Consider the following 22,715-nt stretch of genomic DNA (forward strand, 5'->3'; position numbering starts at 1 on the left):
AGCAGTCACCAGGGATGTCCTCAGTGGTAGAGTCTGATACATGTGAGGCTCTGGATTCAGTCTTCCAGTCCCAGGGACAGAATAAGACAGTTACAGGAAAGCCACGGGGAGGAAGGCCTTGGCCTGCTGTCTCAGGAACTCCGAAGAAAAGGCTTGGTGAAGTCCTTGTGGGTGGAGAATGGGGATGCTTGTATAGCAATGTAAATGGTTGTACGGCCCTGAAAACAGACTGAATGCCACAGACCAGGCTTGTAAGACAAGAAAGTATCTCAGGGCCTGGAGGGGTGGCTCAGCAGTTTAGGGCACTTTCTGCTCTCGCAAAGGACCTGGGTTTTGTTCCTAGCACCCACGCGGTGGTTCACTACAGTCTCTGTAACCCTCCTTGGGCACCCAACACACTACAACACTCTTATACATGCAGGCAAAACAGACATGTAAATTTTTTAAAAATAAATAAATAAAATTGTAAAGCTTTGAAAAATATCTCAAAACATTTTTTCACAAATAAGACTTTTTATTTGTCACCATGGAAAATCTGGATTTTAAACAGATTCTTGGACTGGTGGTTCATATCCATCAGCTCATTCAACCTTAGCACCTGTCTCATCACAGTAGGTTTTCTAGAACTACCTCCTTCACCATGGAGCTCCATGAGTTTTCCCAATTCAAACGTGGGTTTCTTCAGCATTTTTACTTTTCTAACGAAGGCACCATGAAGAGGATAAATGGACTGACAAGCCTTTTCTATGTCCTTCCCAGTGCTGTCTGGAATCAATTTATTAACCACTTCCTTCAAGTCATTTGCCTGCACTTCTCTGGTCAGGATTTCCATCATCTTCCTGCGGATCTGGCGGACCTGCTGGTGCTATGCGTAGGTCTTGCATATCTGATTGTTGCGTTTTTTAGTGAAACTAACACAGAACAGACGGAGCAAATAACCATCGGTTGTCTTGACATCAGCATGCGCTTCAATCATGGTCTGCCACTTTTTGACCGTGGAACACATTTTGTCCCTGGTAAGATCCATGCCATGGAAGTTAGTCAGACAGTTTTCGCCCTGAACATTCCCCTGTAATGAGCTTGAATTTTCTAAATGCAATTTCATCATTCTGTAGATCAGCAAGGCTCACTTCAAGCACACAACCCTTGAGGCCATCGGATGCAATTTTGGTTCCTTGGGTCCTCATGACCCATGTTTTCCCAATGTTTCTATTATTGAACATTGCAGGGGCCTTCACATCATACCAGTCTTTCCAGAAGAAAATGGATCAACCACTTTCTTCTTGGCTCCCTTTTTGCCGCCTTTCGTCAGGCTCAAAACAGTTTTTAAACTTAGTAATAGAAAAAATGGCTCAGCAGATAAAGACAGCCTGAATTCAGTCTCCAGGCCTCACGTGGCAGAAAAGGAGAACCAACTCCAACAAGTTGTCCTCTGACCTACACACATACTTACAAAAACACAGTAATAAGAACTGCTAATAATAGGACTTCACAGACAGCAGCTTACCCAGGGGGTCAAAATCAGCATCACCAGGGGCAAAACATACTGCAAACTTCCTGAAATCACGTACTAAAAAGAGGTAATGAGACTTCTGCACTGTTTCCACCTACCAGAATGCAAACCCTGCATGCAATAAGGATTCAGACTGAAAGCAAACATCAAACTGAAAGAGCTACAACAGAATAATTGACCTGTCAAGAGTTTTCAAAAGACTAATAATGCTGCGCTAACAAGAAGTCAGGGTGGAGAAGCTGTTCCAGGCCATGAACTGCTTCCAGGACTTGACGACCAAATGAAATGCTTTCTTTTTTGTTCATCTGATTGACACAGCTGAAGAAATCTGAATAAGGTCTGCAAATTAGTTTTCAGTGTTTTGTCCATGATAATTTCACGACATTGTTCATCATAGTGTGGTTACAGAAGAAGATACCCTTTTCTGGGGGGCATACATCAACACAGGAGTGATTTTAAAATAGACCACCACTGTGTCTACATGAAAAAGCAAATGTTCATTTGGAGGGAGAAAGATAAGCAGATGTGGCGAAATGCCAGCAGCCATGCCACATGAAGATTTTCTAATATTTTTTCCTTAGTGACTGTAAGTTTGGAACAGTGTCCCTATCTGTTGTTTTAAGTGACTTCGTGATTTTTTTTGTGTTGTGGCTTTTTGATTTATTTTTTATTGAGGTATGCATTTTCCCCACTCCCCTCCCACCCTCCCTCTTGCCCCCATGCTCCCAATTTACTCATGAGATCTTGTATCTTTCCCTTTCCTAGATGGATCCACGTATGTCTGTCTAGAGTCCTCTTTGTTACCTGGTTTCTCTGGTGTTGTGGCCTGTAGCCTGTTCGTCCTTTGCTTTGTCTCATACTGACTTATGAGTGAGTACATGTTATATTTGTCATTCTGTGTCTGGGTTACCTCACTCAGATAGCTTTTTCTAGTTCTGTCCATTTATTTGTCTGCAAACCTCAAGATGTCATTGTTTGTTTGTTTCTTTAATGATGAGTGTAAATGTACCCCATTTTCCTTATCCATTCTTACGTTGAGGGGCATCTAGGTTGTTTCCAGGTTCTGGCTATTATAAATAATGCTGCTATGAACATAGCTGAGCAAATGTCCTTGTGGTGTGAATATGCATCCTTTGGGTATATGCCCAAAAGTGGTATTGCTGGGTCTTGAGATAGATTGATTCCTAATTTTCCAAGAAACTGCCATACTAATTACCAAAGTAGCTGTACAAGTTTTGCTCTGACCAGAAATTGAAGAGTGTTCCCCTTACTCCACATCCTCACCAGCATAGGCTATCATCAGTTGTTTTTTTATCTTGGCCATTCTGACAGGTGTAAGATGGACTCTCAGAGACTAGAGACATGGCTCAGAGGTTAAGAACACTGACTGCTCTTCCAGAGGTCCTGAGTTCAATTCCCAGCAACCACATGGTGGCTCACAACCATCTATAATGAGATCTGGTGGTGCCCTCTTCTGACTGGCATGTAGGCAGAACACTGTATACATAATAATAAAATCTTTTTTTAAAAGATGGAATTTCAGGGTCATTTTGATTTGCATTTCTCTAATGACTAAGGATGTTCAGCATTTCCTTAAGTGTCTTTTGCCATTTGAGATTTCCTCTGTTGAGAATTTTCTGCTTGGATCTGTACCCCATTTTTTTACTGGATTTTGATGTCTAGTTTCTTAAGTTCTTTGTATATTTTGGAGATCAGCCCTCTGTCAGATGTGGGGTTGATAAAGATCTTTTCCCATTCTGTAGGCTGCTGTTTTGTCTTGCTTTGCCTTACAGAACGCTTTCAGTTTCAGGAGGTCCCATTTATTAGTTGTTGTTCTTAGGGTCTATGCTACTGGAGTTATATTTAGGAAGTGGTCTCCTGTGCCTATAAAGCTGTTTCCCATTTTCTCTTTTATGAGGGTCAGTGTGTGATAGGGCATGTCCTTCTGTTTGCTGTGAGTATGTTTCTCTTATTGGTTGATAGATAACTGCTGATTGGCCAGTAGCCCGGCAAGAAGTGTAGGTGGGGCTTCTGGCTAGGAGGATGCAGAGAAGAGGAGAGGCAGAGAAGAGTTTCCAGAGAGCTGCCTGTAGCTGCTGAGAAAGCAAGAGGCTCTGGCATTCTGGTAAGTCAAGACAGCTTGAAGATACACAAATTAATATAGATGGGTTAATAATTAAGAGAGAGCTAGCCAATAAGAAACCCGAGTCATAGGCCAAACAGTTTATAATTAATATAAACCTCTGTGTGTTTGTTTAGGGCTAAACAGCTTCGGGACCAGGTGGAACAGAAAATTCTGTCAACAAATGGTGTCCAGATGATTGGCAAGAATTTCCACATAAAACCTGACAAAAGCTGCCAGGCGTTGGTGGCGCACGCCTTTTAATCCCAGCACTAGGGAGGCAGAGGCAGGAGAATCTGTGAGTTCGAGGTCAGCCTGGTCTACAGAGCGAGTTCCAGGACAGCCTCCAAAGCCACAGAGAAACCCTGTCTCAAAAAACAAAACAAGCAAACAAAAACCCTGACAAAAGCTTAAAAAAGGGTTCAGGACGCACAGAAACGGAACCGCAGGGGCCTTCCTAGCCTCACAGTCTCATGCAGGCCGCGGTGCAGAGACACCGTGGCAGTGGAGCTTGAACACAGCATGGTGGTACACAGAGGTCACGTCTCCAAGGCACAGAACGTGCTGCATGGCAGATTTAGTTTTTGTTCATACAGACAAAAAGAGTTTATGGGCAGTGTGCTACAGGCTGCTTGATGGCTGTATAGACCAGAGTTGAAGTGATGAGTTGGCCATAGACATACCACCACCCTTTTGGAAAGCTGACCCGGGTGTAGACAGCAGTCAGCTGCTGCTTTGATCTTAGCCAGGCTACTTAGCAGATTAAAGACTCATATGGTCAGAAAAAGATAGGGATAGACATAAAAGAAAGATTCGGAAAAACTAAACCTCTGAATGGTAAACAGTGTGTTCAAAACTATATGTAGGCTTGGGAGAGAGAAAAAAGGGTAGAGAAAGCCCGTAAAAAAGAAATAGAGTAGCTGACTCTAATCCCAGCACACCAGAGGCAGAGGCAGGCAGATCTGTATGATTTCAAGGCCAGCCTGGTCTACAGAGTGAATTCCAGAACAGCAAAAAAAAATACACAGAGAACCCCTGTCTCAAAAAAACAAAAATAAAAGTAAAAGAAATAGAAATTTTAGCCGGGTATTGGTGGAGCACGCCTTTAATCCCAGCACTCAGGAGGCAGAGGCAGATGGATCTCTGTGAGTTCGAGGCCAGCCTGGTCTACAGAGCAAGTTCCAGGATAGCCTCCAAAACAATACAGGGAAACCCTGTCTCGAAAAAAAAATTAGAATTTTTTTTAAAAAGCCACATAACAATGGAAAATACACAGAGCATGGCTACTGCATGTTATTGTGTTGTCTTTGAATTGTTTGATTGCTGAAGAAGGAGCAACAGCTGCTAAAAGATATTTGATTATAAATGCTTCTGGATTGATTCAACATATATATATTGAAAATGCCTTGACTTCAAAATTTAAGTCTAAGAACATGTTATTTTTTCTGCTCCTGTTTCCACAGAAGACGAAAAGCTGTGGATTCCTTCTAGACTAATATAGTTTGATCAAGCAAGACAGTGGCCCAGGTGATCCAGCATCCAAAACAGCTGAGATGATGCAGACTCACAGACTACTACAGCCAGGGTTTGGTCATGGTTCTGGGTTTTCTCAGGATCTCCATGGGAATGACAGTGCCCCCAAACAGCAGGAAGCAGTTTGGAGAGAACTACACTCAAATTCTCAAATATTGTTTATAAATGTTTGTTTTCATTTAAATGGGGTTGGTTATAAATGGTTAATGATTACAATCTCTTTTTAAATAAAAAAGGAAATATGATATAGAAATGAATATATTTTTCATTGGTATGGATTTTGGTTTATTGATACAAATTTAAGGTCAATTTTGTTATATGTATATTGATACTCTTGTTTAGATATTGTGTTTATACAGCTCATTTAAAAATGTAATGAATAATTAAATATAGATTATAATAGTCAAAACTTATGTTAGGTTTTCTAGATTCACAGAGACATATTTCAAATGGATAGGTAGTCTTCAAAACCTCTCAAAGAATATGGCATTTAAAATGGTTTATTAGTGTTTTTCATGACTATGAGACATGACTGCTCCTGGCAACACAAATTACATCAGAGAGGAAGATGGGCATTGAGGAAACATCTTGTGGAGTTTGCCTTCAACATGGCAGAAATAGCCATTTGGACAAGAAGCTGCTCTTGCCTGGACTGCTTGATGCTGTCCAAACAGGACAAGCAGGACCCACAGAAAGTGACTACTGAACTTGCCAAAACAAGATGGTACAGTCCTTCAAGGTTCCTTCTTCATGGGAGAGCCTGCCAGACATTCTGCAGGACACAGAGAAAAATGACTGACAAACTGTTTATATGGTAGATTACATAGATGAATTTTTGTATGTTGAGCCATCCCAGAATCTCTGGAATGAAGCCTACTTGGTCATAATGGATGATTTTTATTCTTGGATTCAGTTTGCCAGTATTTTATTGAGTATTTTTACATCAATGTTCATGAGGGAGATTGGTCTGTAATTCTCTTAGTTGTGTCTTTGTGTGGTTTGGGTATCAGGGTAATTGTACCCTCGTAAAAAGAGTTTGGCAGTGTTCCTTCTGTTTCTATTGTGTGGAACAATTTGAGAAGTACTGGCATTAGCTCTTCTTTGAAGTTATGGTAGAATTCTGTGCTGAAACCATCTGGCCCTGGGCTTTTTTGTTGGGAGACTTTTGATGACTGTTTCTATTTCCTTAGGGGTTATAGGTCTATTTAAGTTGCTTATCTGTTCTTGATTTAATTTTGGTATGTAGTACTTATCTAGAAAATTGTCCATTGTCTTTAAATTTTCCAATTTTGTGGAGTAGAGACTTTTGAAGTATGCCATGATGATTCTCTGGATTTTCTCAGTGTCTGTTGTTATGTCCCCTGTCTTCATGATTTTAAGAGGAGGAAAAGTAAAAACACAGTCCAGATGGTAAGCAAACTCTTCTATTCTGCCAGGCTATAGTGACAGATAGTGTTGTGTGTCACCCTTCTTCTTCGCTTACCTAACAACAATTCCTGGCTTCTCCTTAGTCCAATTGCAGAATCTCAACTTTAATCCACGAGTTCTAAAATTTTAAAGATAAATTCTGGGGACTGGAGGGATGGCTGCAATGTTAAGAGCACTGGCTGCTCTTACAGAGGACCCAGATTTGGTTCCCAGCACCCATGTGACAGCTCACAACCACCAGTAACTCCGATTCCGACTGATCCGACACTCTCTTCTATCCTCCATGGTACCAGGAACACACATGATGTGCATACATGAAACACTTATACACATAAAATAAAAATAAACAACTTTTTAAAAAGATAAATTCTGCACAAAATCTAGTTCCCAGTGTTACTTTGCCTGAGACAAACAACTCCTTTTTTTTTTTTTTTTTTGGTTTTGTTTTGTTTTGTTTTTGTTTTTTGAGACAGGGTCTCTCTATTGTTTTGGAGGCTGTCCTGGAACTTGCTCTGTAGATCAGGCTGGCCTCAAACTAACAGATTTGCCTGCCTCTGCCTCCCAAGTGCTGGGATTAAAGGCGTGTGCCACCAATGCCCAGTGACAAACAACTCTTAAAACACTATTTAAAGGAATTCAGAGTCTGGTGAATGGAAATGGGTCTGGTTGTAGGGAAAAGGGTCCAGTCAAAGAAACATACCTTGAGCAGAGCCAAAGAAACACACTTTTTCCCTGGAATCAGAGCCAGTGAAAGAAATACATCCTGGCCCTAAAACTAGAGCCAAAAGGCAAAAAAGGACCAGTGAAAGAAACACACTTTGGCCCTAAAACCTGAGCCAAATCTGACCCTAACCCTGTGCAGAAAACTAGCCAATCCCTGAACAAGAGATTAAAATCTGACCAATCCCCACCCTAGAAGCCCTATAAACCCTGTGTCTGTTCAGCTTGTGGCTGTTCTCCTGGATTCTTCTCTTCAAATAAACCCTTTGGATGAGCTTTGGGTGAAGACCGCCTTTTGTGGCAGAGCAGAGACGACCCTGGGCAGAGCAGAGCAAGCGGGGCTGTAACACTTCGGCCTGGAGCAGCACTTCACTGGGGAAACCTTCTCCTGCTGGAGCAAAACTGCTACACTGGGCAAACATCCCCAGCTGGAAGACCCTCACCTGCTGGAGCAGAGCTGATTACACTGGGAAGCCCTTCCCTGAGGCAAGGCTGTAAGCTGCTACACTTACTGCTGCCTGTGGTGGTCCTTGGCTCCAGAGCTCCAGGATACCTTTCCACCTGAGCTGTGTAACACTCAGTATTCTGTGACTCCCAAGTGCCAGGATACCTGTCCCGTCCGATCTGTCGAAATGCTTACACAGGTGACTTGGGTTTCTACAACAGCCATTCTCCTGGCATTAACTGCACCTTCACAGTGTTGCTAATTACAGCTTTTCTTAAGGCTGGAGGGAGTTTGTGAGGACATCAGTTGGAGAGATGGCTCAATGGGTCATGAGAACCTGAGTTTGAATCCTCAGTGCCCTGAAGGAATATAATAAGGAGAATAAAAGTCCCCAACTAAAAGAGGGGGGTTACATGATCAGAAGCTCAGACCCACGAGCAGCTGCAACAGCTTCAGCAGCTGCTCCCTTAGCCCACAATCGCAGGATGTGCCCCGACTGTGGAATCCCAGACCACAGATGTGCCAGTTAATTCTACCTAACCAAATGCAGTCATTGTCTTCTCAAGGCCCTTTGTCTTATGATAACTTTGTATAAAAAAAAACTTACTGTGCCAAGTCATCTCTGTAACTATGGGAACCCTACTGAGACTTACAGTCACCCCTCTTCTCAAGGCCTTCAAGTCTCATGATAACCTTTGGTATGCTAACCTGGGAAGCTGAAACTCAGGACTCCCCCTTCCCCTTTTCCCTTTAAAAGCTTCTCTTTTTGGCTGGTGGGTATCTCATCTCATCTCCCTGCCATGGGGTGAGACCCAAGCTGGCAGCTTGATTAAAGAAAACTTTTGCTTTTGCATCAGAACTGTCGACTCCTTGGGTTAGTTTCTGGGATTCCGCAAACATGGCACAACATGCCCTTGTAAAAAGTCAGGCACAGACACACACAAACCTCTAACCCTAGGGCTGTGGGGTGGCAGATAGGGAAATGACTGAGACTTGCTGCTACTAGCCTATCAGCAGATTCATAGGTGCCCAACCCCACACATATACTTTTACACACAACACACACATGCATATGCCACATACACGTAAATAATATTTAATTTCAAGCTGTAGACTTTTACCTCGGTTATGCCTTCTTCCTAACCTTGATTTGTTTGTTTGTTGTTTTTGGTTTTGTTGGTTTAGTTGAGATATGAACTCACCATGACCCTGGCTGGCCTTACACTAACTATGTAGACCATGCTGCTCTTGAAGTCACAGAAATCTGTCTACCTGCCCCTGCATCCCAAGTGCTGAGGTTGACTTGCTATCTTAAAACAGGTAATAAAAACTGATTTTCATAAAATACCCACAGGCTTTAATAGCTATATATACAGGTAAATTTTTTCAGACCTGGGAGACTGAGGCAGGGTTATCTCCTTAAGTTTGAGGCTGGTCTGGACCAGAATGTGAAACTTTGTCTCAAAAAATGAAAATTTTTGAAATAACACTTGTTATATAATAAACACAGTGAAAAACATAACCATTAGAAGAAGGTACCCGTGACAAGGGGATTCCTTATGAAGAGCCACGAAAGGATTAACAGTCGATCTATTTGTTCTCAAGATTTCTAATGACATGACCCTGTTGCTACTACATTGTCAATTAACTGTGTCCCATGGTTCTCTATTTGGGTAGACTTTTCATCAACTTTGGGATATAGGAGTTTTATGGTGTTTGTACAATATTATTTTAGAAATGTAAAAGGAAAGTATCAAAGTCTCTGGACTTGTCTTGGTTTGGCAAGGTTGGAAACCCTAAGTTCTAGCTTTGTGTACTTATTTTTAGGAGTCCCTGGAGGGTTAGAAGATGTGGCCAGCCATGGTAGCTTCTGCTTGTAATCCTAAAACAGGGGAGGCTCTGGCAAAATAATTGTTGTGAAGGCAAGGCCAGCCTGGACTATGCAAAGAATTTCAGGGCTACTGAACAAGAAACATACTGATCAAAACAGGAAAAGATGGGAGGCAGAGGCGGATTTGTGAGTTCAAGGCCAAACCGTTCTACATAGCAAGTTCTAGGACAGACAGGACTAAATAGAGAGATCCTGTGATCCGGTCTCAAAACAGACAAACAACAACAAAAACAGGATAAGGGGGAGGGAAGGAGACGGGGAGGCAACCCAAGCTGTGTTCCTTGTACCTAGGGGGGAGGGAAAATGTACCAGGATTTTTCTGCTGTTGTCCATATTTACCCATGTGAGATTCTATGGCATCTGCCACATCTGTGGGGTTCAGGATCCCCATAAAGCCTAAACCTGTTCCTCTGGTTAGGGCTCTCCTGCAGTCACCACTGTGTCTCCAGACCTCGGACACAGAGGCTCGGGGTCTGCACATGGAAGCAATGAGTCAATGCAGTGTAGTAGGTCTGCAGTTTTGGCTCCTCTTCCCAAATGACTCCATCTCTCTTGTGCTCAGTCAGGCTCTTCATCTTACTCAGCCCCTCCCCCCAGCTCCCACACATCTTCCTTTGTCTTCTCCTGTGATTCGGTGGTTTCCACCCTGATTGGAACAATAAAGTACAAATAGACTTTGCTCCTGCAGTCATTAGTTTTCTGAATTTCTCCATGGCTCCCCTCTTCTGGGAAACTGAGAAATTGATCAGTGAAAATACACATTTCCCCTGAACCTAGTAAGGAGTCTTTTAACACGTCAACAGAAAACTTTTCATTTCAGAAAGAAATGGACAGGGGTTCTCTGAGGTGTTGTAAATTCTCAAGGATGTTGGCATGTACATGCCCACATCTGTGTGTGTTGGCGGGATAGAAATTATTTTAAAGGAGTTCATTTTGAGCAATATCAGATTTTAATTATTATGATCTTCTGTTTGGATAAAAGGCAGCACCCCACTGCTAACATCTTCCAAAATGAGCAAGCCATTAGCTGAATGATACAAGCTCGGGAGTGCAAGAACAAGCAATTGGAATTATAGTTGTCAGTATTTAATTAAAATACGCTTGCGACTCCCATCGTATTCTGAGAGCATGCAGTTGAAGCATTCAAAGAAGATATCCTCGTCAATTAATAATTATTAAGGACACCCTAGATGGAAGCTATGCATGGGGAAGTTGAGCAGAATGTCACCAGAAAGATTTCACCAGACCTGTTCTGGATCAACCTGTTGTAATCATAAGATACAATGCTTAAGACATTTTGGGTTGGGGCTGAGGACTAAGTGGAGGCAGCACAGAGTCCTGGGGACATAACATACACTCCTGTTAGTCATTCGGTACATATGCACACAGGATATATGCAGCGTTTTGCAGCAGCTGGAGGTGGGAGCAATGGTCTGGGTAACCTGATAAGCAGCATGAAAATATCTGAGGTGGATCATGTACTCCTTTGTGTTTTCCTGGTGGGGCTCAGACATCAATCATGTTTAAAGGACTTAGCATCATGCAGATTACAGTCCATCTAAAGTGAAGGGGGTACAGGCCTTGCATGCTCCCTGGCTTTTGGCCCACCATGACTCTGATGTGATGCTGAAGGCCACAGGACGGTGACAACAATGACCAAGCTGACCCCAGAGTCAGAGAGGTCCCTGGAAATGAGCCTAGACAGGGGCCTCTGTCTCAATCCTTCCACACCTGTGATCTTTCGGTTTTTTTTTAAGATTTCTTTGTCCCGCGCTACCGTCTCGCCAGCAAGAACGACGCAGGACACTCGGATCCTTCTGCAGTAAAGCTTTAATACATCTTGAGAGATAGATGATCAGCTTCTGAGAGGGAGACCCCAAGCTAAGAAACCCAGCCCCTTATATAAGCCTAGGAGCTCCGAGTGAGACGTGTAGAGCCGGGATTGGTGGTTTGCTCATCACCCCAGATGACGGGTGAGGCACAGCTTAAACGGTAAACTCCAACTGACAGCAGATGTCAGCGCCATCTTCTAATGGCGATAGCGATAGCGAGGGCGGCTCCTCACATCTCCCCCTATTCATTTATTTTTGAAGCCATAGGACACCCACAACTTTGGAGTGGAGATAGAGGTCAAATCCCCATGTGCAAATTTGGAACATGTACAAAGCTCCTCTCCAGGGTCTTATCCCCAGAGGGAGCCCTGACCAGTCCCGATGTCGTTTTTCTGGGGGAAGGAGATCATGACATAGAACCTTCATGCAAGATGACTTATCTCCCAGGAGAAAGTCGTTATACCGCAGACCTCTCCTGTGCAGTGCTTAGCCTTGCAACTCCTTGGGCTGCTGAAGCCTACCCACTCTATCCCGTGCAATGAGACTAGCCTCGTGGGGTGCAAGAGCCGGGAGGCCAGCGACCTATTGCTTTAACATGGTTAACCAAATGTCAGGGAGGCTCCGTGTTCTAAGGCAGCAAGTGCTTGTGCCACCATCACTTTGTCTCTTTTGTTTGGGCTCTGAGCTTACACACCATCCAAAGCATCAACACTATTCCACAGCAGAGAACTAGGCTAAATGATCCCACCCCCACCCATTCCTTAAAATAAGAAAATGCAGATGAAATCCAGGAGGAGAGGCCTTCCATCAGAGAAAGATCCAGACGCGTCGAATTCACTTGCAGGATCGCCACTCTCAACTCACGGAGTGTCTGCTCAAACTCAAAAGTCCAATTCTGTAATAAATGTTGAGACAGAGCTTTTGACAGGTTAGCTGCTCTTGTAAAATTCTCATATTGTACTGAAGTGACACAAAGGCCAGGCAACTTTTGTTCACATCCCAATTGGGCCATCTGCCACAATATATCCAATTGTTCCTGAACCAAATTAATCTGTTGGTTTACCAACATCAGGCCTCCTTGTATCTGAGAATTGGCAGTGGCCTGTTTATCTAGGGCCATGGTCACAGTGGCCGATAGTTCATTAATGGTTTGAGTTGTCTGCACAGTGGCGGAAAGTGCAAGGGCCGAGGCGGTAACCGAAGCAGTAACCGCGGCGGCAGCTATCAGGCCCACAATAATAGCAGAGATCCCAAAAATCTCGCTTTTCCCTAAACAAACTCAAACTACTTGGCACCTCAACAGGAACTGGAACAAATCGAGGCATGCGCATTACCAAAGCAAAAGGGTGCTTAATAGCATCCCAGCATAATGCATAAAAACAATTCTAAGCAGAGCAATTTATTTCTTTCTGATTCTTACCTAAGGTATCATTACTCACAACCCAAATAAAGGGCAGCCAAACACAAATTGGAGCAGCTGAATAATTAGTTCTCTTAAAAGGGGTATACTTAACATTGGAGGAGGACCAATCAGATGATCCAGAGCTCTGTCCCTCACTCAGACTGTTGCCTAATGCCCCTTTCCAATCAAAAGTAATCTGTCCCTTCTCACTATATCCTCCAGCAATCATTGCCATAGGAGAAAGATCAGTACAGCTTCCATTAATTCAAAAGGATTAGCATTAGATCTTTCTGGATCCATATGAATAAAATTATCCTTTAATGAAGAAATCACAGTAAAGCACAAGCTTCCTACCAATGACAAGGTTCTCTCATCCTGAAAACTCTGTATCTGAGGATCTAAAGGCAAAAAGGCAAGCCCCAACTCTCTATTAGTTGTGAAAAATCTAGGGAACTCCTGGGCATTATGCATCACTGGCATCGGTAGGGGAAGGTAGACATGATGGCCCACCGTAACTCTCCCATCATACTAGGAACCATCATCCCGAGTAGGAGAGTCTTCATCACCCACTTGGCCTCCATCCTTCTTATTCTGGAGTTGTGAAGGAGCTCTTCGAGTGAGTCTTTCAGGGATCCACAGGGGGTTTTCTTCCTCCTGTGGAAAAACACACACAGCTCCCCTGGATCTTATTAGAATAGGATCCGGGCCTTTCCATTCATTAGTTAGCACATCTTTCCATTTTACAAATTCTTTTGGCCTATCAGGCTCTAAACTGTGGCGATCGGCCGCAGTGTGGCCTTGGGCATCAGAGTTCAAGAAATTAAGGGTAAAAAGTGCCATGGACACAGCAACTCTTGGTACCGAGGGTAGAACATCCTCAATACTCCCCTTTTGTTTAATCAGATATGATTTGAGTGTACGATGGGCACGTTCCACAATGCCCTGTCCTTGAGGGTTATAAGGTAGGCCAGTTAGATGGGTAACATCCATTTGCCGACAAAACTGTCGGAATTTTTGAGAGGTATATGCTGGTCCATTGTCTGTTTTTAAAATTCTGGGTTTTCCCCAAGCACTCCAGGCCTCAAGGCAATGTTGAATCACATATGAGGCCTTTTCCCCTGTTAGGGGTGTGGCAAACATTACGCCAGAACAGGTGTCAACAGAAACATGAACATATTGAAGCCTTCCAAAAGAGGGAATATGAGTAACATCCATCTGCCACATCTGCAATGGTCTAATGCCACGTGGGTTTATTCCCACGTGGGGAGCAGGTAAGAATTCGCAGCAATTCTGGCATTGAGTAACAATTTCCCTAGCCTCTTTCCTGGATAGAGCAAAACGACGGCGCAAGGTCTCAGCCGTCACATGAAAGCGCTGATGGAACTCTTTTGCTGCTTGTGCGTGGGTAGACAAGGCAGCGGCCACCAGCTTTGTAGCCTTGTCCGCTAAGTCATTCCCTAAGGACATGGGACCTGGGAGTCCAGAATGTGCTCGGACATGGGTAATGAAAACAGGAAATCTCCTATTTAACAAGGCAGCTTGTATCTTCTGAAAGATGTTAGCAACTCTGCTGGAGGATCTTATTATTCCAGCTATCTCAAGGAGATTAACTGCATTAACCACATAAGAGGAATCTGATACAATATTGAGGGGTCCTGGAAAAGCCTCAAGAACCTCCAGTACTATCAGACATTCTACAACTTGAGGTGAAGTTTCATTATATTGTTTAGATATAACCCTATCCTTGACCACATAAGCTCCCATACCAGTTTTCGATCCATCAGTGTACACCACAGTCCCATCTGGGAGTGGGTCTTTAGCTGTCACTTGTGGAAACACTATAGCCTGGTTTAGGGCAAACTGTAAAATTGGATGCTTTGGAAAATGATTATCAATTTGTCCTGAAAAGGAAGTAACTAAAACTGCCCAATCACTAGATGTGGCTGCCAAGGTCTGAACTTGTGCAGCAGTATAAGGCACAATCAAGGAATCAGGATCCCTGCCAAAATGCGTAACAGCTGCTTTTATTCCGCGAAGCGCGAGCTGTGCAACAGCATCAGGGTACCAGTCAATAATCTTAGCAGGGGAAGCATTTGGATGAATCCAAAGTAATGGTCCATGTTGCCACAGGACTGCAGTTGGCAATTGAGCTGTCTTAAAAACACACAGATTAAAAGGTAGTGACTCCTCAATACGTTGTAATTGTGCTTCCTGTAAGGCCTCTTCCACCATCTGTAAGGCTCGGTGGGCAGCAGGGGTAAATTTTCTGGGTGAGGAGATATGAGGCTCACCCTCCAGGAGATCGAAGAGGGGTTTTAGATCAGCAGATGGAATTTTTAAAAAGGGCCTCAACCAATTTATATCTCCCAGAAGTTTCTGAAAATCATTTAATGTTTGTAAGTGGTCTTTGCGAATTTCTATTTTCTGAGGAACTATATTTTTGGGAGTAATCATTGAGCCCAAAAAGAGCCCTGTATCTGCAATTTGAACCTTTTCTGAGGCAATCTCTAATCCCCACTGTTTTAATTCAGCCACCAGCATGGGAAAAGCCTTTTGTAAAACATCTAACTCTTTGTGACAAATAAGAATATCGTCCATATAATGGATCATGATTAAAGATGTAAATTGCTTCCTAATTGGCTCCAAAGCCTCCTGCACATACAGCTGACATATTGTTGGGCTATTGGCCATGCCTTGCGGCAGTACCTTCCACTGAAATCTCTTGTCTGGTTCCATATGATTAAGAGAAGGGATAGTGAAGGCAAACCTTGGTCTATCCCGTGGGTAAAGTGGAATAGAGAAGAAACAATCCTTAATATCTATAATAATAAGCTTCCAATCTTGAGGGAGTGCAGAAAGCAAAGGAAGTCCTCTTTGAACAGGGCCAAAAAGATGCATCTGATTGTTAATGGCCCGCAGGTCATGGAGTAATCTCCACTTCCCAGATTTCTTCTTAATAACAAAAATTGGTGTATTCCATGGGGAGGTAGAAGGCTCTAGATGCCCCAGCCGTTCCTGTTCTTGCACTAATCTTGTGACAGCCTCTAATTTTTCAGAGGATAGAGGCCATTGAGAGACCCATAACGGCTCCTCTGTTTTCCATGGTATGGGTCGTGAAGCCTCAACGGCCCCTAAATAAAACCCAGTCCTTTTCTACCCCGATTTCCATGTTGTGTAATGGGTTTTATTCTGCCTTGTTCTTGCCTACCCAAGCCTCTACCCTTTGTATACCCCATCTTTGCCATAATGGCTGATGCCTGGGGGAGTATTCATTAGTTAGGGTCATGCCCATGGCTTGTAACACATCCCGTCCCCATAAATTTACAGGGAGTGGCAACACATAGGGGGTAAAACATCCCTGTTTGCCCTCAGCGTTCCGCCAGGTTAAGGCTGAGGCACTGATGGCAGGAGAGGACTGGTATCCAAGACCTTGTAGAGAATGAGATGAAACAACAGTGGGCCAAGACTTCGGCCACCAATGGAGTGAAATAATGCTTTTGTCTGCTCCCGTATCCATTATCCCTTCAAATTCTTTTCCATTAATTAACAATTTTATTGTAGGTCTCTCATTTAGGGGTATAGCCAGATAGGCTGAATCACTTCCAGAAGATCCCATAGCCCTTTTTTGTAAAGTGTAGGTTTCTCCATCCCCGAGGGAGGGCAGCAACACCAGTTGTGCAATTCTATCTCCCTGCTTTATAGAAAATACACCCCGAGGGCTAGAACAGAGAACTTGAATCTCCTCTTTATGATACGGGTCAACAATCCCAGGATATATAATGAGTCCCTGTAAAGTTAAGGAGCCACGGCCCAGAATAAGCCCAATGGTGGCAGGGGGCAAAGGTCCAGGGAATGGACTGGGACCGGTTGAACATTCATTTGGGGCATGAGTAAGAAGTCGGAGGCGGCACGCAAGTCCATTCCGGGGGTTCCTCGGAAGCCTCTACTTCCTCTTGATTGCTTTTCTGAAATCGGTTCCCATATTTCTGAGGGCCCTGGGACCATGGGCCCCATGACCCGTTTTTTGATTGGGGTACCTTGGGTTCTTCAATAGGGGGCAGAAGCCTCCCTTTCATATCCCGGACTGACCTGCATTCACTAGCCCTATGATAACCTTTACCACAACGATGGCAAAGCTTCAGTTCTCTTGTTCTTTCAGGGGATTGACAATCTTTCTTAAGGTGCCCCATTTTCCCACAATTAAAACAAGCTTTTCGACTAGATAAATCTCTACGCCTGTGCGTTTGTAAAATGGCAGCAGCTAGTCCTGCATTGGTTAGGGGTCCCCCAGCTCCCTGCACACTCTGAGCCAATCTTGTAAACCTTTGCTTTTGCGAGGGCGATAGCCGCTCGACATTCCTGGGTTGCTTGTTCATAGACAAGTTGCTCAATTAGGGGCATAGCTTGTTCTGAATCACCAAAGATGCGACCGGCGGCCTCGGTCATTCTGGCCACAAAGTCTGAAAATGGCTCTTGGGGTCCTTGGACAATCTTTGTAAGGTGTCCACTGGATTCTCCCCTTTTTGTGAGGGCCTTCCATGCTTTAATAGCGGCGGCCGACACCTGACCATAGATGCCCCAGATGTAGTTGGTTTGATTAAGGGCATGTTGACCCTGACCTGTCAGCATTTCAAATGTCCACTGCCTCTGATTCTCATCTTCAGCTGTGGCATTAACTCTAGCTTGCGCCTGGGCTGCATCATACCAGAGAGCCTTCCATTCCATGTATTGTCCCATGTTGGGAAGCACTGCTTTCACTGTCGTCTGCCAGTCAGTGGGAGTCATGGCAAAATTAGCAAGCCTTTCCACCTGCATTGTGGTAAAGTTAGCATTGACCCAATAATTACGAACGGATTCGGCCAATTCTTTGATTTGATTGTAATCTACAGGGGTATGTACTCTTCCGCCTTCCGCATTCTCGAATACTGGAAAAGCCATTTGTATTTTTCTCCGTTCCTCTAAAGGTAAAAAGGAGTCAGTACCAGTATTCAGCCGAAGCTCATACGGGGGAGGCGCCGAGGGGCGTGAGCCCGCCGGATTTATAGGCGGTGGCCTCACGTTCATTTTTGTTTTCAGCGGCCGGTGTCTATCAGGGTGATATCTTTCTTCCTCATACCATGCCACCTCCTCCTCTAGACCACCTTCTTCGCTAGAATCCATAGTGTCAGAATCGGAATTATCTAGCTCCAAGGCTTCTAGCTCTACCGTAGGGTATAGCCTAGATTCTGGCTTTTTCTTTTTCTTAGATTTGTTAGGGGGTGAATGATCACTCCCTTCTTTCTCTCCCCTTTCTTAACTTCTTGGGGAGGGCCTTTTTTCTTAGACATGTCTTTCCTTTTGCGAGCTCCCATTCTCTCACTCCGTTCAGTTTCTGACATGCTATCCTGAACTTCCTCTAAGGTTCCCTGACTTTCTACTATAGCAGGGTGACAGGCCTCATCCTCCAAGCAATTTTTAACTAGCTTCCAAATGGCTTTGGTACCTAAGCGGAGATCTCCTTCTGCATGCTTCCTGTCTAGTTCTTTACCTAGCTTGTTCCATGAGGCCACAGTGAGGGACCCGGAACAAGCATACCATGGTGCCACTCTATCTACCTCCTTCACAAAATTTTGAAGTGTTCGTGGTGCAATTTTGAGATCTCTTTGTTTTAGCACAGTCTGTAGGGCAGTAACCACTGACTGTGACAACCCCATCGCGCTAGCGGCTTATCTAAAAAACGGCGCTCGACTTACCAGACTGACAGCACCGTTCTGTCAGCACCAGCCACGATGAAGAAGAAGGACAAACAGGACTAGCACCAAAGCCTCCACTGACCCGTCCCACGGTGATGACAAACTAAGGCCAAAGTCGAGAAAAGGGGTGTTCAGGATAAAGCATACCTCTCTGAACTTACGTCCCTGCAGTTCTGAATCCGTCCCGTCTTCCGAGGGGTCTCCCGCGGCGCCGGCGATGTTGAAGAGTTCCCGGGTTTCGGCACCAGATGTCCCGCGCTACCGTCTCGCCAGCAAGAACGACGCAGGACACTCGGATCCTTCTGCAGTAAAGCTTTAATACATCTTGAGAGATAGATGATCAGCTTCTGAGAGGGAGACCCCAAGCTAAGAAACCCAGCCCCTTATATAAGCCTAGGAGCTCCGAGTGAGACGTGTAGAGCCGGGATTGGTGGTTTGCTCATCACCCCAGATGACGGGTGAGGCACAGCTTAAACGGTAAACTCCAACTGACAGCAGATGTCAGCGCCATCTTCTAATGGCGATAGCGATAGCGAGGGCGGCTCCTCACATTTCTTTTTATTATTTTTATATGTGTGTATGTATGTCTGGGTGGGTATATGCCACGCGTAAATGGATGGTGGTAGAAGTCAGATGAGGGAGTCCGGTCTTCACCGACCTGAAGTTATAAGTGGTTGCGAGTCCCTGGACATGGGTACTGGGAACCAAACTTGGGTCCTCTGGAAGAGCAGCAATCACTCTTAACCACTGAGTCTTTTCTTCAACCTGACAAACATGTGGGCTTGCATGGAAGTGGGGACCGGGGAGACAGCTTAGTCAGTAAAGCACCTGCTGCACAAGCATAAAGAACTGCACTCAGATCCCCAGTCAGGCAGGGTAGTGAGTGTATGCGTCCACGGCACTGATGGAAGAGGCGACAAAGGCAGATGAGTCCCCTGGAGGTAACTGTCCAGGCCGTGTTGTTCTTTTGCTTAAGAACGCGCTAGATGGAACACGAGCACGAGAGACACATTAACCATAGAGTTTATTCCAGGTGGGGGGGAGGAGAGCGAGAGAGGGAGGAGAGGGAGGGAGAAAGGAGCCACGGGCAAGAGAGCGAGAGAGACGAAGAGGGTAAGAGGAAGAGAAGAGAGCAAAGAGGAAGCAGAAGGGTGAAGGTTCTCACATACAAGGGGAAACTTGCACAGGCATACTGAGTCCTTACGCAGCCCCGTAAAGAGTGACGTAGCATGACATGGTCCCGCAACACAGGGCCCTTTGAGCTGCCCAAGTATCTGCCTGAGTGTCGCATGTCCCACCCATTGTCAGGGTGCGGGTCAGCATACCAGGTTCCAACAGGTAGCACAGCCCATCCATCACTGAGCACCAGGTTCAGTGAGAGATCCTGTCTCAAAAACTAAGATGGAGAGCAGTAAAAGAAGACACCAATGCCAACCGCTGGCTTTCACATGTGTGCACACAAATGTGCATGAACAACCACACATATGTTCAATCTGCGAGGCAAGCACACAGGAGAAGCAGGCTAAGGAAGTGGATTCTTCCCAGAGCTCACATCGTGAAGTATGATAACAGGAGGGATCTTAATTCAAGGAGAGAAAGGGGCTGAACAGACGTCTTGGTGGTTAAAAGTATACTGCTTTTGTAGGAGACATGAGTTTAGTTCCCAGCACCAATATCTGTAACTCACAAACACCTGTAGCTCCAGCTCCAGGTGATCCAATGCCCTCTTCTGGCCTCCTCAGGCACCTGCATTCACACACACACACACACACACACACACACACACACACACACACACACACACTCAAAAATAAAACAAAACTTCTTGTAATGCCCGGCATGCTAGTATAAATCTTTAACCCCAGCACTTAGAAGGCAGAGGCAAGTGAATCTCTGTGAGTCCAAGGACAGCCTGATTTACATAGGGAGTTCCAGGCCTGCAAGGGTTACATAATGAGACTCTTGTCTCAAATAAATAAATACATCTTTTTATCTCTTTTTAAAAGACTTATTTATTTTTATTTTATGTGCATTGGTGTTTTTGTCTGTATGTTTGTCCGTCTGTGTTAGAGTGTTGGATCTCCTGGAACTAGAGTTACGGACAGTTGTGAGCTGCCATGTGCATGCTGGGAATTGAACCTGGGTCTTCTGGAAGAACAGCCAGTGCTCTTAACCACTGAGCCATCATCTGTCCAGCCCCACATCTTTTTATCTTTAAGAAGAGGAATAATAAGCACTGATCCTCCACTGTGCTGCCACCCAAGAAAGAGCCTCAATGAGGATTTAAATGGAATGTGCTTCCCTGTGGCTTAGAAGACATAAATGCAGCAAGAAACACATGAAGTGTGTATTAGTTGGGTTCACTAGAGGAATAGAGCTGATAGAATATATAGAAAGGGAATTTATTAGGATGACTTACAGGTTGGTTCAACAATGGCTGTTTACTAACAGAAGGTCCAAGAATCTAGAAGTTGTTCAGTCCACGAGGCTGGATATCTCAGCTGATACTCAGTATACACCAGAATCCCAAAGAAGCAGGCTTTAATGGCAGTGAAGGAATGGACTTGCCAGGGAGAGAGAGCAGGCAGAGAGAGTGAGCTTCCTTATTCCATGTCTTTATGTAGGATGCCAGCACAAGGCATGGCCCAGATTAAACACGGATCTTCCCTCTCAAAGATATGGATTAGAAGCAGGTTTAAAGGTTTAAATTATGAAAAATAAATAAATCCCTCACAGGTGTGCCCAGCCATTTGGGTTTCAGTTAATTCCACATGTAGTCAAGCTGGCAACCAAGAATAGCCATCACAAGGTGCAAATTCAAAGTAAGAGATGTGCATAGGAGATTTTGGAGTGGCTCCAGTTGATGGCCAGCACATCCCAGCTAGGGGTGGCTGGACCTCATCTGATAAAGAGGCTAGGGGCTTAGCAGGTGATGTGGGGGCAATGGGAAGGGAGGACTCGCAGACCCAAACCAGGCTGGACCAGTCTGGACCGTGAAAAGCAGTATGGTGTGGAGCCTCCAATTGTGGCGCCAGCGCCACAAGTAACTCCAAGGTATCAGGAAGAGAGACCAGCTGTTTGTACTAAGAGAATGCATGTGCTGCCTTTATTGCCAGTAGAATGTGTGTGTGTGTGTGTGTGTGTGTGTGTGTGTGTGTGTGTCTTCATTGCAAGTGCTAAGAGGTCTCTCTCTTGTAGGAGGGAGGAGCTTTATATACAGGTTTACAGCACAGTGGAAAAACCCCAGGTAAAAGAGAGCATGTTTTCCTCCTGCTGAATGTTGATGTCAGAGGGTCAAGGCCAGGGCAGTAAGCCAGGACTAGAAAACAGGAAGCACTTGGACTGGAAAACAAGTTGCTCTTGTAGCTGACCAGCAACTCACAGAGACACTGTGGGGCTGGGGCCAACATCTCCCCCCTTCTTTATATATAAATTAGCACCTATCTCAGGTGACTAGGACGTTAATGCCAATTTATAAACAATATTTGGGAATTTGGACATCATTCTTTCCAAACTACTTCCTGCTGTTAAGGGGCGCTGAAATACCATGGGGATCATGACAAAAGAAAAAACCCAGAACCCTGTTGAAGTTCTTGTTTTTGTGGTCTGTAAGGCTGCATCATCTCAGCTATTTTAGATGTTGGATCACCTGGGCCACTGCTTCAGGTGGTCTTGCTTCATCAAACCATACTAGTCTGGAAGGAACCCACAACTTTTTATGTTCTGTGGAAACAAAAGCAAAAATTCTTTTCCCAAGTAACCTGTCCTTATATTTAAATTTAGAAGTCAAAGCATTTTCAAATCATGTAAGTTGGATTAATTTAGCAACATTAATAATCAAATGTCTTTTAGCAGTTTTTGTTCCTTTCTTAGCAATTAAAAAATTGAAAGACAACACAACTGTACACAGTATCCAGACTCTCTGTGTATTTTTCATTCCATATACTTTTATATTTTCCTTTTCTTTTACTTAATACCAGTACCTCCTTTATTAACTGTTACCAATTTTCAATTCACCCACTTTTAATCCATCCTCCAACTGAGGGTGATCTCTCAGGTTCCCCTTTCTTTCCTGACCTTGGTGTCAGGCGAAGGCC

At 44.4% G+C, this 22,715-nt stretch overlaps 1 pseudogene; it reads right to left on the minus strand.

Moving 5' to 3' along the window:
• Positions 1–542: 542 nt before the first annotated feature.
• On the minus strand, positions 543–19,854 carry LOC101839082 (annotated as a pseudogene).
• Between the last annotated feature and the right edge of the window lie 2,861 nt (positions 19,855–22,715).

The sequence above is a fragment of the Mesocricetus auratus genome, unplaced genomic scaffold, assembly GCF_017639785.1.
Source record: "Mesocricetus auratus isolate SY011 unplaced genomic scaffold, BCM_Maur_2.0 Super-Scaffold_100004, whole genome shotgun sequence".
Classification (NCBI taxonomy): Eukaryota; Metazoa; Chordata; class Mammalia; order Rodentia; family Cricetidae; genus Mesocricetus; species Mesocricetus auratus.